The 16,025-nt window shown below is 37.8% G+C and overlaps 1 protein-coding gene across 2 annotated transcripts in view; it reads right to left on the minus strand.

Annotated features, from left to right (window-relative positions):
- LOC139353044 (programmed cell death protein 6-like) overlaps window positions 1–16,025 on the minus strand; it is a 101,647-nt gene that overhangs the window by 1,201 nt on the left and 84,421 nt on the right. The window lies entirely within an intron of this gene.

A 16,025-nucleotide genomic window follows, 5' to 3' on the forward strand; every position in this document is an offset into this window, starting at 1 on the left:
AATTGTAATAGTGAATAAGTGATTGTAAAAAATAAAAATAAATTTTTTTAATCAATTCACTAGTGAGAAACTTAATTGGCGCCCAACGTGGGGCCGTGTGGTTTAAAAATTCTAAAGCAAAGCTTTTAAATAAACCCCAAAAAAGTTTAAAAGTGAAAAAGGAATTTTGCGCGGCCAACAACCCGATACAACCGACGAATACATAAAGCCTGTGTTGATAAAAATAAGGTGGAAATTAATAAATGCAATAATCCCCTTAAACTCTATACAACCGGCAAAAAAATAAGAAGTTTGTGTTGATCAAAAAATAATAAGGTGGAAAATAATTAATGGAATAATCCCCTTAAAATCTCAAATTACAAAATAGTGTTCGTAACATAAATTCACTGCTCGGACAAAATAAAAAATTTAAAAAGTGACAACAAAATTCATCGAAACAAATAACCATTGTAAAAAACAAATTAATTAAAAAAATATTGCAAACAAATCATCGAAATCATCAACAAAAAGACATTTAAAGAATAAAGGCTGAAGGGCAATCCCTCGCCAAGAAATAAACACTGAAGAAAGAAGGAAGACACCAATTTAAAAACCCCAAGATACAAAAGAAGGAAGGACGACTCCAAGCAGGATCATCATCCAAGAAAAACGACAACCCCAAAAACAACGACAAGAAAAATAAGGAGGACGATTCGTGAGCGATATAATCTTTTTTTTTATTATTATTATTATTTAATAAGAAATTTGTAAAAAAAAATATAATTAAACAAAGTGGAAGAATTAATTTTTGATTTCGAAAACATTCTCAAAATGTCAGAACCTTCAACAAGCCAGAACGGAGCAAATAAAAGACTCCACATAAGTTCGCCTCAAAAACATCATCATCATCAATACCATGTTAAATGTAGGAGATTTAATTAAACAAATTGTAAATTTTGAATTGAATCCATTAAAGGAAGAGATCGTTAACTTAGGATCGCAGCTTTCTCATAAAATTAAAACGGTTGAAGATTATCAGATAGAGATTATAGATCCCAATATAAAGTGCGACACATCTTATGAGATCATCAAATCTGTTAGGGAATATAAAGGAGAAGAAGATAAATATGTAAGCTGGAAAGAATCGGCTGAAATAGCCATGGGGCAATATGCCAGAGGGAGTGAAGGATTTTATTCCGCCCTATCGATATTAAGAAACAAAATAACGGGAATGGCAAACGATGCCTTAACCCATAACGGTACGGTATTAAATTTCGATGCCATAATGGCCAGACTTGACTTTGTCTTTAGCGACAAACGTCCTATTCATATTATTGAACAGGAACTAAGTGTTTTGAGTCTGGGAAAATTATCAATTATGGATTATTATGGTACAGTTAATAGAAAGTTAACTCTACTTATTAATAAAACAATTATGACCTACGGGAGAAACAAACCGATAACAGCAGAAATGAATGAAAAACATAGGAAGACTGCTCTAAGAGTTTTCATTACCGGCCTAAACGGCCAAATTTCAGACACAATTTTCTCAATGAATCCACCTGACCTACCGAATGCAATGGTCATAGTTCAGGAGTTGGAAAGCAACAACATGAGGGCGCATTTCGCAAATAGTTTCTCAACCACTCAAAGAAAAAATAGTGAGCCAAACACTGGTGGAAATTGTCAAACACATTTCAACCAAAAGCAAAGACAACAAAACAACAATTACAATAACCAGCGAAATAGTAATAATTTAAGGAACAAAAATAATTATGGTTATTATAGTCAGAACAAAAATAATTCCTGGAACCAGGGTAGATTTAATAATAACCAACAAAATCAGTGGAACACCTATAGGCAGCCACAAAATAAGCCAGAACCAATGGAGGTAGACGAGTCTATCCAGGTTCAGAATAGGGCTAACAACGGCTATAATCAAACCTATAATAAATATCAAAATAATAATTATAGCCAGAACAAGTGGGATCAAACAAAAAAATTTGAGACCCAGAATACTCAGCAAGGACAAGCCCAAAATAAAAGGGTACCAACTGGAACTGTTAACCAACCGGCTAACAAGACAATGAGACTAAACAACATTGAGGAGAACCATTTTTTAGACAAAAGTCAGGAGTAGGCTTACCCTACTTATTTAGAAATGACCCGAAAATAAATAAAAAATTAAAAATATTAATTGACACTGGGGCAACCTCGTGTTATATTAGAACTGGAGTTTACAAAAATAAGAATGAGCTTCCAATATACAAAAGTGTATCCACAGTGAATGGATATTCAATAATTAAATATTATCATATGATAACTATTTTTGATACACGATATACTTTTTATGAAATAGAAGGGCTAGACTCAGATCTACTGATCGGCTATAACCTATTGAAAAAAATAGGAGCTGTGATTGATACAGCTAAGGGAGTTATTAAATATAACGGAATAGAAGAGAAATTAAATTATGACAGCGGAAACAATTTAAACCAACATTCTTTAACAGAAGAAAACACCATATACCTAGGGCGACATGGTCCACCGTCGAAACCTCAAATATATTGTTACCTTCAAAGCAGCATGATTTTCTTGACGGTTTGCTTGATATTTCATTGCCTCAAGTAAATCATGTATTAAATTTCTTAGGACGATTACTGGATCTATGCTTTGTTTCCAGTCCAGATTGTGTCTGCATAGCTAGAACCTCTGCAATTACTTTACCAGAAGACCCTTATCACCCAACGCTAGAGCTGACTATTGACACGGGTACAAAAGTGTATGAAGTATCTGAAAAAATAGCTAAACGCATCCCCTGCTTTCGTAAAGCGAACTTTGCACTCATTAATAGCCTTATAGCTTGCTCGGATTGGTCCAATCTGTACTTAAGTACTAATATAAATGAAGCGGTTAATATATTTTATAACATATTAAACGAAGTTTTTGATACATGCGTTCCTACGTATTATCCTAAAATTTCAAACCAACCTCCGTGGTTTAACAAAGAGCTGGCACGACTTAAAAATGTAAAGTCTAGACTCTACAAAAAGTTTAGAGCTTCAGGTTCACAAGCTGCCTTTTCCCGATACTTAAGTGCTCGGTCTGATTTCACCGTGCTTAACGCCCAGTGTTATAAAAACTATTTAGCTCGTTGCAAGACCCAGCTTACACTGGATCCAAAACAGTTTTATAATTTTGTTAACACAAAGCGTAAATCTTCTAGTTACCCATCATCACTTAAATTTCAAAATTCGGCTGCTAGCACTGATCAAGCCATAGCCGATCTTTTTGCACAGTTTTTTCAAACCACCTATTCAACATCAAGTCCTCCAGATCAGTCTTACCCATATGTCATTCCTAAATCAAACTTTATTTGTTGTCCTGTTATAAGTAAAAGCTCACTTCTTTTAGAATTGCAAAGGGTCAAACCAGTCTACTCTCCGGGTCCTGACGGAGTCCCTGGATGTGTGCTTAGGTATTGCGCTGAGACTTTGTGTAGACCATTGCACAAACTGTTTACTTTGTCTTTAGAAACATCCGATTTCCCACACAGATGGAAGGAATCGTTTGTTATCCCGCTTCATAAAAAAGGGAGTAAATGGAACGCATGTAATTACAGAGGTATTTCAAAGCTATCAGCTATACCGAAGCTCTTTGAGAACATTATTACGCCTCTTTTACAACACAGTTGTAGGTCCCTTATTTCCTCTTGTCAACACGGATTTATAAAACGTAGGTCAACGACAACCAACCTTTTGGAGTTTACTTCATTTGTTACAGGAGGTTTTAGAAAGAATCGTCAGACTGATGTGATCTACACTGATTTTAGTAAGGCGTTTGATTCTGTAAGTCACCCGATTTTAGTCCGGAAATTGGACCTTTTAGGGTTTTCAGGTGATCTTCTTAGGTGGATTTTAAGTTATTTGAATGATAGGACTCAAAGGGTCATTTTTAAAAACTCTTTGTCATCCCTAATCCGAGTTACTTCCGGTGTACCACAAGGAATTCATCTTGGTCCGCTCCTGTTTACATTATTTATAAATGACCTTCCATTAGTCTTAACGAAGTCACGGGTTCTTATGTACGCAGATGACGTTAAGTTGTGCCTGCAATGTAATGACCCCGCACAAAGTTTAGCTTTACAATCGGATCTAAATGCATTTCAAACATGGTGCATGGATAATGAATTGAATTTAAATGGTTCTAAGTGTAAACTAATAACCTTTTTTCGTGTCAGCCCCCACTACTCAACGTATAATTTGAGTGGTTGTGCGTTAGATAGGATAACGCATGCTGACGACCTTGGAGTCTACATGGATCCTAGACTTAAATTTTCCGATCACATTACTACTATGGTAAATAAAGCCAGGGGCGTGCTTGCATTTATCAAAAGGTGGTCGAAGGAATTCGATGATCCCTATGTCACAAAGACCTTGTTTATTTCATTAGTCCGACCAATTCTTGAGTACTGCGCTCCTGTTTGGAGTCCCCAATATGGGGTGCATATAGACCGGATTGAGTCTGTGCAAAAAAACTTCTTAATATTTGCCTTACGGAGACTTAACTGGGATACAAGCCTAATACTACCATCCTACTCTAGTAGACTACTTCTAATTTACTTTCCATCGTTAGCTAACGGTAGAACTATGCTTGGTATTACGTTTATTAGAAATCTTATTCATGGTGATGTAGAGAGTCCCGAGTTACTGGGTCGCCTGCATTTTAATGTGCCAAATAGATTCACTAGAAACTATATTCCTTTAGTATTAAATCACTGTATCTATAATTACGCAATGCATGAACCTTTTAGAGTACTTTGCAATGATTATAATAGACTATTCATCTAATATCTACTACTGACTCACTTCATATCTTTAAATCAATAATACTATCCTCCCTAGTAACTAATTAGTTTTACTTGATGTATTTTGTCTATTCGTATATTGACCTGTATTTTTAAATGGCCTATTGTTACATTGTCTTTTTCCTTGTCCGCGATTATGTTTACTCGCCCAAAACGGTGATGGGCTCCGCGCGTAACAAGCTTTGCTTGGTGTCGTAGGGCCACTTGTTTGTACTGACCATAGTGCATCAACGTCCATATTAATAAAAAAAAAAGTTCTAATTCGAAAGCTTTTGCTTGTGACCGTTCTTCGGTTGAGCGAGAGCGAGAAGGCAGTCACTTGATCGCGCTGAGAGACGTCGGTCCGTTGCGGAACCGCGGCATATTTTTGTCATGGAGCCGTGAATTTGCCTGAAAATTAAGCTAAGACTTAAAAGGGGAAAGAAAGCGGAATCGGAAAAACTAACCCTCCATCAGTTTTTGCGACACCAAATGGCCTGCAAGCAGGCAGATCGAGATGTCAAGTTCTCTCCTTGTGACTTTTTAATGGAAGCTTTACTTTAATCATTTATTTCGTATCCTTTGCACCATTAATTATACAAGGTTGTAATTTAAATTGAATTAAGGAATAGCTATCGCCGAGTTTTGTGATGATGTTAATTGTTATTTAAAGTTTCATGATTGCATTTAAAACTATGTCTATCTCCCTGAATCGTAACCATATTTAAATTTCGTAACCCTGCATGGACTAAGATATGTGCTCACCTTTATTTACTTTCTTAGCTGGTAATAAAACCTTTATAATGAACTAAGTTAGCATTCTGTTGCCGCAGCTAGGTTGATTCAGCGATAAGTTAGCTTGCATTTGAAGGGGTCGTTCGGACGTTTGAAAGAGGACGGCCAATGGTTGGGTGGGTATTAAGGGACCTCGGGAACATCTAGCGAGACTCGGTCAGGGTATTGTGGAATTTTTCGACTTTTTTTTTATTTTTATGTGTTGTTGCTCATTTCCGAGTTTAGGTTAGGGTTAAGCATTTACATTCACTTCCACAGCCGACAACCAGCCAGCCGAGCATGCCCGCGTGCGCTTGATTTCCATGGTACGACCTCCGCCTGAATTTTATTTTAATGTGGCGACTCGTAACATTTATAAATAATTTATTCCAATATTAATGATAATAAGTCCAGGCTCCCAACTTCAAGGGCCACATAAACATAATGTGACTCATGTACACCTGTACGATTTCGACTTAGCAGAAATTCGTTCCTTGCTGATAGCTACTTTGACCTAAATAAATAGGTGATTATATCTTGGTCTGCGCATATCTGCACATGATAAACGGGTCACAAGCCATATGCATCCATCCGACGGACGTGTCTTCACACCATTTGGTAGATGTAATTGTTTATTTAGGCTATTTTCCTGTAATCTGTGATAAAACATGTTGTCCATTTGTATCTTGACTAGACCTAAGTAAATATCCTTGTAACCCCAAATCATGTATATAAACCCGGATCCGTGCTCAATAAAATCAGTACGAAAAGAAATCTTGACGTATTCACTTCTCCGCAGACCAATTTATTCTGTATTTATTGCGGCGACTATTGCCACTGGTTCTGTACTTGAAGCACGCAAAAAAAACTTTTCAGCAAAACCAGATCTTGATAGAAATCCTACATTTGGTGACCCCTGACTTTAAACCGCAACAATTGTTCAAATCGGGAGCCAAATTTGAACATGCATCATCTGTCATAGTTTGATCAACCAAAAGTCAATTTGGTAAAAATTTAAGCCGCATATTTCGGTCAAATACAATATCATTTGATCCGACTTTACAAATTCGATTACAGTCTTCAACGGTCAACAGAGCGACCAAAAGACGGTAAATTCAACCACTTTAGGTGTGCGATCAACATATATATCCATATATGCAAGTTATATGACACATTATTTAGGGGCTCTTACCCAATTTATAAACAACTTGGAGACTAGAGCTAATTTCCAAATAACTCTGACAGACCCGAGATAAGTCCGTGGTTAGCTATTTCTGTCAACCAGGCCTCCAAATCTTTTCCACCCATCCAATCCGATATTGTAAACATCCGCTAACGTAAACAAAAGATCTCCAAAGGGGCCCCTGAGACCGCTAACGTAAGCAAAAAGATCCCCAAAGCGATCCCTAAAGTCCACTAATGTAATCACCAATTTCCGGCCGAATTTGGACTTCAAATTTAATTGGCAAATTGCATCCTTCTGTTGTCCGACACTCTTGAGTCACTCACTTTATCAATTTTTGGGGATAAATCTCTTAAGCCGAGGTTTGATTATTGATCATTGGACTAGAGGCAAGGCAGTCCGTTTTTGAGATCCGAAACGAGCAGTTGATAAAATCGAGTGAAAGTAAAAGAGCAGTGAATAAAATAAGTTCGACCAATAGAAAAATTGTAATAGTGAATAAGTGATTATAAAAAATAAAAACAAATTTTTTTAATTAGTTCACTAGTGAGAAACTTAATTTGCATGAGTTTCAGGCTAAACTAGCAACTACCAAAAACTTTTCTGTATATGTTAAGCCAAACTTTTCTTGCCCTAATTCTTCTCTAATAAAACAAAGTTGAGTTGCGCGGGACTTCAACGTTCAGGCCATGATTAAGAAAAACTGCTGTATAGGCGTAGAATCGGAAAAAAATAAAATAAAATGTTAGGGGTCATAATTTCATCAAAATAAAACAAGATAGAACGCTACCCGTAATCCAGCCAACGGAGGGAGATAGAGATATGCATCTTGCGAACCTACTGTTCCCAAGATTGCACACTTTATTGCTTATACAGCTGCGATCATGAAAATAGTAGTGAACTTGAGCTCACCACATTAGGCAGGAAAATCGATTGATAATCACAATTTATTTCAACGATGTTTTCAAAATAACAATTTACATACTTAATTTAATCAGTTCATCTGATTTTGTTATTATAAATTATTATAGTTTGCACTACAGGGCTTATAAACAAAAAAATCACAAAATTTGGCCGCTCATGAAAATAGTAGTGACTACTAAAAATTAAAAAAACTTAACTAAAAGCTCCAAAATATCTCAAAAAATCATAATCTTTTATTATCTAGAATCCAATATTTAGTTGAATATCCTTTATTCTGCAACACGGAGGTGCAACGGCGTGGCATGGAATCGATAAGGTCTTGGCACCGATTTACAGGAATGTCATGCCAAGCTTTCTGAACCACCATCCACAGCTGAGTTTTGTTTATTGGTTTTACAATAGATACAGCTCTCCTATTATCCCCCCAAAAGTTTTCAATAGGGTTTAAGTCCGGAGACTGAGCTGGCCTTGTCATTAGGTCGATCTCTTGTGATGCAAACCAAGCCTTCGCGTGCTTACTTGTGTGTTTCGGATCATTGTCTTGTTGGAACGTCCACTTTAAGGGCATTTCCCAACTGGCATAAGGCGGCATAGTGTTTTCCAAAATTTCAACGTAACCATTTTTGTCCATGATGCCATCTATCTTATGTATCGGACCAACCCCAGCATAAGAAAAACATGCCCAAATCATGATGCTCAGGCCACCGTGTTTAATGGTCTTTTTTGTGAACTTTGGGCGAAATTCCTGGTTAGGTGGACGTCGAACATACTCTCTAGAACCAGTACCATCAAACATAACAATTTTACTCTCATCGGGCCAAAGTATATTGCGCCATTTTTAAATGGACCAGTCTTTATGCACTTTCGCAAACTCCATTCTTGCAACTATGTGCTTCTGTGTCAAAAGGGGTACCTTTCTTGGACTTTTGGCAAATAAATTACTTTGTCTCAGACGTCTTCGAAGTGTTTGAAGACTAATTGCCAGGTTTAGTTATTTTTTAATCTGCCCTGCAGAAGCAAATGGGTGGATCGTGGCGTACCGCACAATATGTCTGTCGTCTACCGCAGCAGTTTTAAGTGAATGGCGTTAAATATCATGGTAGATGAGCATCCAACTATGTTTTCTATATCCTTGTACGTTTTCCCCTCATTTTTTAATTTTATAATTAAATTTCTCATTTCGGGCGAACAGTGCTTTCCCCGGCCCACTAAAAAAAATGTTATTTTAAATTTTCATCATTAAAATAATTAACAAATATTTTAACTTACTAATTGCGTTCTTAACTTTTTAAGTTTTTTTTTGAACTTCTCACATCAAGCACTACTATTTTAATGAGCGGCCAATTTAGCTTGCATATTCTAATTATAATCAAAAATTACTCTTTCCGTGGCAAATCTAACGGATCTTTCTCTCTTTCCTCATCCTTACGTTCCATTCTAAGAAAAAAGTGGAAACACGTTCCAAGGAAAACGGTAAAAGTACCGAAGGCTTCCTTTCCAATGTTATTTCAAGTTGCACTACTATTTTCATGATCGTAACTGTAACTATTAAATTTGTGGTCGGATTTGAAAAATTTTTGCAATTTCTATCTTTAATAGTTTAAGAGATCTCAGCCATAATATGGACGGACATACAGACGGGCTAGCTCGGCTCGGCTAGTGATCCTGATCATGAATATATACACCTTAGAGGGTCGAAAAAGCTTCCTTCGGCCTGTTACATACTTTCCGACGAATCTACTATATCCTTTTAGTCTACGAGTATTTTTCAGTATCATTCGTTCAGAGCCAAGATAATTCTATGATGATAAGTAGCAAAAAATAGGAAAGCGATCTGACTTATAGTTTTTTCGGAATCGTGTCCATCGCAAAACCATTTTCAAGAGAACATTAAGGGGTTATATACCTTTTTGAGCGAAAAAATTGAGGGAACTTTGGATTTTTTTTCAGGTGTGTAGCAATTATTTTATGACACTGAAGTTATTATTTATTGATATTAATTGTTTTTATCGAAACAACAAGCGTTTGTTCTTAAAAAAATATAAATAATTTACGAAGCTATGGCAATTCTCTCGGAACCCTTTTTTTATAGCGGCTTGCGGTGACCACGATGGAAGTCCAGCAGGTCAACTGATATCAAAAAACCAAAAAAATTTTATTAGTATAGTATTATTTCCAGTTCGTGAACGATTATTTTCAAGAATATTTGGTTTTTTCTGCATACAGTAACGATTTTTCCAAAAAGTTGATTTTTCGAGTTCTAAAAATTTTATTAAAAAATTCTGATCTGCAAAATCAAAATTGGCGCATAAAAACTGAATCGTTCACGAACTCGGCACAATCATTACGAATAATTTTAAAAAAAAATGAAGAAGATCAATCAAATAGTTCTTGTGCAATCGCGGTCACAGCAAAGGCACTTTTGGAAAAACACGACTTTGAGATAATCGCATTCAAAGTTTTACGTTGAGTATATGCAACTATTGAAGTCGAGCAGACAAACTTACAAGTCATCGTCGAACTATTATTCGGATCTCTATGAAAATTTGGGAAAATGTTCTCTAGGGGATATACTTTAGGATTCAACAAAAAAAAAATTTTTAGTTTTTTTGAAAAAAAAAAAAGGTATATAACCCCTTAAGTTGGCTGCTAAAAAGTATTGAGTATTCTTAAAACTGTATCCTTAAAGAAAATGGTAAAATTAAATCGCATTTTCTAGCTGGTACAAGTGTACATAATTTCTTAATTTAAATAAGATAGAACGCTATAGTTGAGTGCCTCGACTATCAGATACCCGTTACTCAGCTAACCAACTCAAAACCAAGAAACGGTGTTTTGTCTATTGACCAATTTTAAAATAAAAATCTATTGCATATATTGTTTTTATATATATGTTGTATTAGCAAATGGGAAAGTATTTATGACATTAAAATTTAATGAGATTAATAAATACAAATATGGTTAATATTATTAATAGAAGTGTATCGCTCGCTGATTCAATACGAGGTCGTGAGTGCCTCACGAATCTTCGTTCAAAAATTGTACTTGATCTCGACTTTCTTATGTCCTGTCTTATGGTAAAAATCGTTTTCCCGCCTGACAATCTCATAAGAGCCAGTGTACGCGTATCTTAATCGATTCCTTTTAATAAGAACGTCTTCTGCTTTGTATGATGTACAGTTTTTGTCGGTCGCGCTTTCTGTATGTGCTCTCGAAAAACACTAATGATGTGGGGTCAACAGCATCGTCCAACCCTCTAAAAAAAAAGTCGTTTGACAGACGAATACTAACTCTATATACCAGTTCTACCGCGGAAAATTGGATGTCCACTTTGAAACGGGTACGAACTCAAAGCAAAACTATTGACAGTAACTGCGGCCACAGGTTATTGCTCTTACACATCAAATATGACTGAAAGGATCTGTGCCACCTCTCTGTGAGTCCTTTTGACTAAGGATGGTAGTCCGCCGTGTGTATGTGTTTACTTTCAACCAGATTAGCCAGATGTTTAAAAACAGCTGACTCTAAATGTGTTTCTTTTTCCAACGTTATTGTTTTTAAAGAAACAAATCGAAATATCCAGCGAGTCCACAACGCCAACCTTTCGGCAAAAACATTCGATAGCGGTTGAGTTTCCGGCCACCGTGTAAATCTATCAATCATCGTCAGACAGTGCCGATAGCTTGGTTGTAATGGCATAGCATTAATGTCTCTGGTGAGAAGTGGTTGTGTTTATGAATCTTAGAGCGCTGTCAGGGTAGACAAACTCTGCAATATCGAGGGCCACACGAACTTCTGGTGCACTTGACGTACTGTTGAGCGACCACTGGGGATGAGACAAACTGTGAATGAATGTAAAAACAGCATTGCGTAAAGTTTGGGTGTAAAAGGACGAACGCTCCCTGTAGATGCATTAAACTCTTCGAAGTTTTAAAGATGCGGCTCCCAGCAAAAGGTGTAGCAGCACAGGATCTAACGCTTGATCCTCTTCAATTTGCGATAATTTAATGGTTGTCGACATTATTATAGAGCATAATCTTGAAAAAGGGCCTGCGACTGCATTCTCGGATCCATTCACAAAATAGTAGTACAGAACTGGTAAATGTTAGCCAAATGTCATAGCTATCTTAGCGATGTTTGTGATCCGTTCTGATGACAAAAATGCGTCCGTCAAGAAGGTGTTTGAAATATTTAATGGGTTCGCATATAGCGAGTAATTCTCGGTCGTTAGTCAAGTTATTCTCCGTTGTGCTCAGATTTTTCCTTCAATTTTTTTCTGTGCACTAAAAATGCTTAAATTGCGAAATCGAAAACATACACATGTAGGCTTATTTATAGAGGTGCGGAAACATCGATGTTACATCGACAACATGCTGCATATACCCATAGAATGGATGCCAGAAAATTTAAATAACTGCACATTTTTTTATGAATGGATCCAATTTAGAAGACTAGTCACAACTTGAGTATTCGCAAAATATGGTGAACGAACGTAGAAATGCTTAACGGTGTAAGAGGTATGGCAATTATAAGTCAAAATCAAAATAAATCAAAATTTGTCTTTTAACTTTAAGCCTCTCTAATAAAACCCAAACGCAGTCAAATTCAAAGAAATTTAAAACATTTCGATGTGTACTTGCACTTGAAGTCCAAATTGTGGTTACATTTCAAAACACAAAAAAAATGTTCACAATATTGTTTATTGTATTTTCAATTCAAAACTGACTTTTCTTGTACTGAAAAGTTATTATCTTCCACAAATCTGGTTTGCGTAGTTTTTGGCGCATTCAAATAAACCAGAAGAGTTATTTGCTATAAACTGAGTTCTAGTGTTTGACGCTCAATAATTTCTAAACGCGAATTTTCTTAATATGTGTAATACGTCTAAAGTCGAGGTGTTTTGAAAATCGACCGTCCAGTTCCAGCACTCAAATATGTAGCTCGACTGAACGCGGTTATAAGATTTATGTCAGAGTAAAGTGTGACATGACACTTATATTTTTCCCGCTGTGAGGAGTTTAATAACTCCCCAAAAATTGCAGTGGCAATTATTCATGGTGGCCTGCCTGCTACCAGGTACGCGGCGAATCAGCGCATAGTAACGGCATGGCGAAGAGAGTTTGGAGAGTGAGAAGTTGGAAGATGAGAGTTTGGAGAACGAGAAGTTGGAGAACGAGAGGTTGGAGAACGAGAAGTTGGAGAAAGAGTGTTTGGAAAACAAGAGGTTAGAGAGAGAGAAAAAAGAGAGAGTGGAGATTTCGATGGCAGAGTGAGGGTGCCGTGTACTAAGGGAAATAACGGAACGCACCGGACTTTGGACTCTGCCGTGGACTTTGGACCAGAAGATGTGCCACATCTCAGCAGCTGGACGGCGCGCCTGCGTTGCACATGGCATAGGAGGATCAGCAGGACAGCGCCAAGACATTGGACTCCGTGGGTCTAGGACAAATAGGCCAAAAAGGATCCTTGGACGTTGGACCTGGAGTGCAGATTACCTGCGGGCCGTGTGCAAAAGGGAAATATCGGTTTCGGGACGCCCTATATAAGGCCGCAGAGCTGTAGGAGCTGGATCAGTCGATCACGAGGAGTCAATCCAACAAGATTACTCAGTTATCAAAGCCAAAGAACCAAGTCGACCAGCAACACGTGAACACCAAGTCAAGAACAACCAATCAAGTGGTCGGAAGCAGTTCCGTGGGAAGCCTACAAGGAGCAAGATCGCTACGTCGAGACGTTCGGGATTGGGACATCAGGAATCTCCGAATTGAGACACAGTTAGCTGAGGTCCAGAGGGCATCACAAGGCTTAGGCGATCTCTCTGCGAATCCAAGGCGGGACAAGCGGCCTCGCGTCAACGCGTCGGCGAGCGAGCAGAGGCGAGGGACACTACGAGCATCCCGAAATACAGGAAGGAGGGAGTGATCACCGAGTCAACGCGTCGACGAGCCAAGACGAGCAGTATCAGCAGCCACCGGAGTCAGCGCGTGGCGACACCGACATCAACCGAGCCACCGCTGTAATAAGTAAAACGAAAATAAACCCACTGTTATCCCTTGAATTCTGTGCTTTCTCGCTGATCTACGGGGCAGTCACGTCAAATCAATTTGGTGGAACGAACACACAATCTACTGAACTACTCGCACGAATCCCGTACTGAACTATCGGATTTTGTATAATGTCGAATAACAAACGCTTTTCAGCTAAATCCATTCAATCAAAAAATAAGGCAAACCAAAAAACATATTATTAGGTCTACATTTAAGTTGAATAACTCTGCAATTCAGTATCGCATTGAAATGCTTTTGGTACTAATCGAAGAATATTAAACAAGGAAGATCGATATAGTCGAGTACCTCGACTATTAGATACCCGTTACTCAGCTAAAGGGATGAAAGGGAAATGGAGATATGCAAGCAGCAAAGCAAGATTGAAATGCGCCACCTACCGGCGGTAGACAGCTTTAAGCGTTATGGGCGTTAGAGTGGGCGTGGCAAATTTTTTTTTGGATCAATCGATAGGTATTAACGTGACCAATACATTTCAGTTAAAAAAAAAAAGTTTTACAATTTCTGAAAGACATTCCAAAAACGATATTTTTGGATTTTCCAGCTAGTTATAATAATGTAACGGAAATGTGTGAGGAATCTATTTTTATTCCCTTTGCTGCTTGCATATCTCCATATAGCTGAGTAACGGGTATCTGATAGTCGAGGTACTCGACTATAGCGTTCTTCCTTGTTTCATTCTATAAAATTGTGGTTATAGATTTTCGCCGCGGAGGACCGCATTTATGTAATTATACCTGTTACTCGTAGAGCAAAAGGGTACACTAGATTCGTCGGAAAGTATGTAACAGGTAGAACGAAGCGTTTCCCCAGAATGTATATATATTCTTGATCAGGATCACTAGGCGAGTCGATCTAGCCGTGTCCGTCTGTCAGTCTGTCCGTCTGTCTGTATAAACGCTGTGATTTCGGAAACTATAAAAGCTGCAATATTGAGATTAGGCAAGCAGATTCTAGAAATTACTGCGCAGCGCAAGTTTGTTTCGCCAGTGCGCCACGCCCAATCTAACGCCCACAAGCCGTTCAAAACTGTGGCTCCAACAGTTTTAATGCTAGAATAAATATTTTAACTAAATGTATTGTTCTCATCAATACCTATCGATTGACTCAAAAAAAAAGTTTGCCACGCCCACCTTAACGACCAAAAACCACCCACAAACTTTAAAATATCGTAAATATGTACGCGGATATATCGAAAACTATCAAAGATAGAAAATTGGGATTTGGATTCCGTAGCTTTGTACGCATCGGAAGTTTGTTACGCGAATATGTCACGCCCACTCTTACGCCCACTATGCTAGATAAAAAATTTTAACTGAAATGTATTGGTCTCGACAATACCTATCGATTGGTCCAAAAAATATTTTCCACGCCCACTCTAACGCCCATAACGCTTAAATCTGTATACCGCCGGTAGGTGGCGCATTTTAATCTCGCTTTGCTACTTGCATATCTATATTTAGCTGAGTAACGGGTATCTGATAGTCGAGGTACTCGACTATAGCGTTCTTCCTTGAACATTTTAAAGTAGTTTCATTGACAATTATAAATATTTATATTTTCATATTTAAAATTTTTCCATCTCTAACGCCCATAAACCGCGCAAACTTGTTGCGCCTACAATTTTCATGCTAGAAAAATTTTTTAGTGAAATGTATTAGTCTCCTCATTACCTATCGATTGATCCCAAAAGAAAGTTTGCCACGCCCAATCGACGCCCACAAACCGCCTAAACCCGTGGCACCGACAACTTTCGTGCTAGAAACAAATTTTAACTGAAATGTATTAGTCTCGTCAATACCTATCGATTGACAAAAAAAAGCTTGCCACGCCCACTTTAACGCCAACAACGCTCAAATCTGTCTGCCGCCCATATAACCATATGTTGAGATCACCGGTAGGTGGCGCTGCTTGCATGTCGCTACTGTAACAGCAGTCTCTTCATCTGTGACCAATTTAAAGGGCTTTAATCTTTCTTCCAAAGAATCAGCGAGTTCCTTAGCTATTTCATCATCTTAATTTGCCCAAGTACAGTCCGATCGAAGCAAAAGAAACTTCTGAAGAGGCTGTCACTTAAGCCCGCAAGTGCATTTTCACAGCACGAAGCCTTGATCAGCATCCGGATCGATAGCACTAAACTTACGGAGGATATTTAGCTGTGGAACATCAAAGTGATTACCGTTAGCAGTGGATGCAGCAGCGGCATACTGAATCTTAAGACTCAGATCATTAACGGCAGAATCGAGTGGACAAC

The sequence above is a fragment of the Drosophila suzukii genome, chromosome 3 (assembly GCF_043229965.1).
Source record: "Drosophila suzukii chromosome 3, CBGP_Dsuzu_IsoJpt1.0, whole genome shotgun sequence".
Lineage (NCBI taxonomy): Eukaryota > Metazoa > Arthropoda > Insecta > Diptera > Drosophilidae > Drosophila > Drosophila suzukii.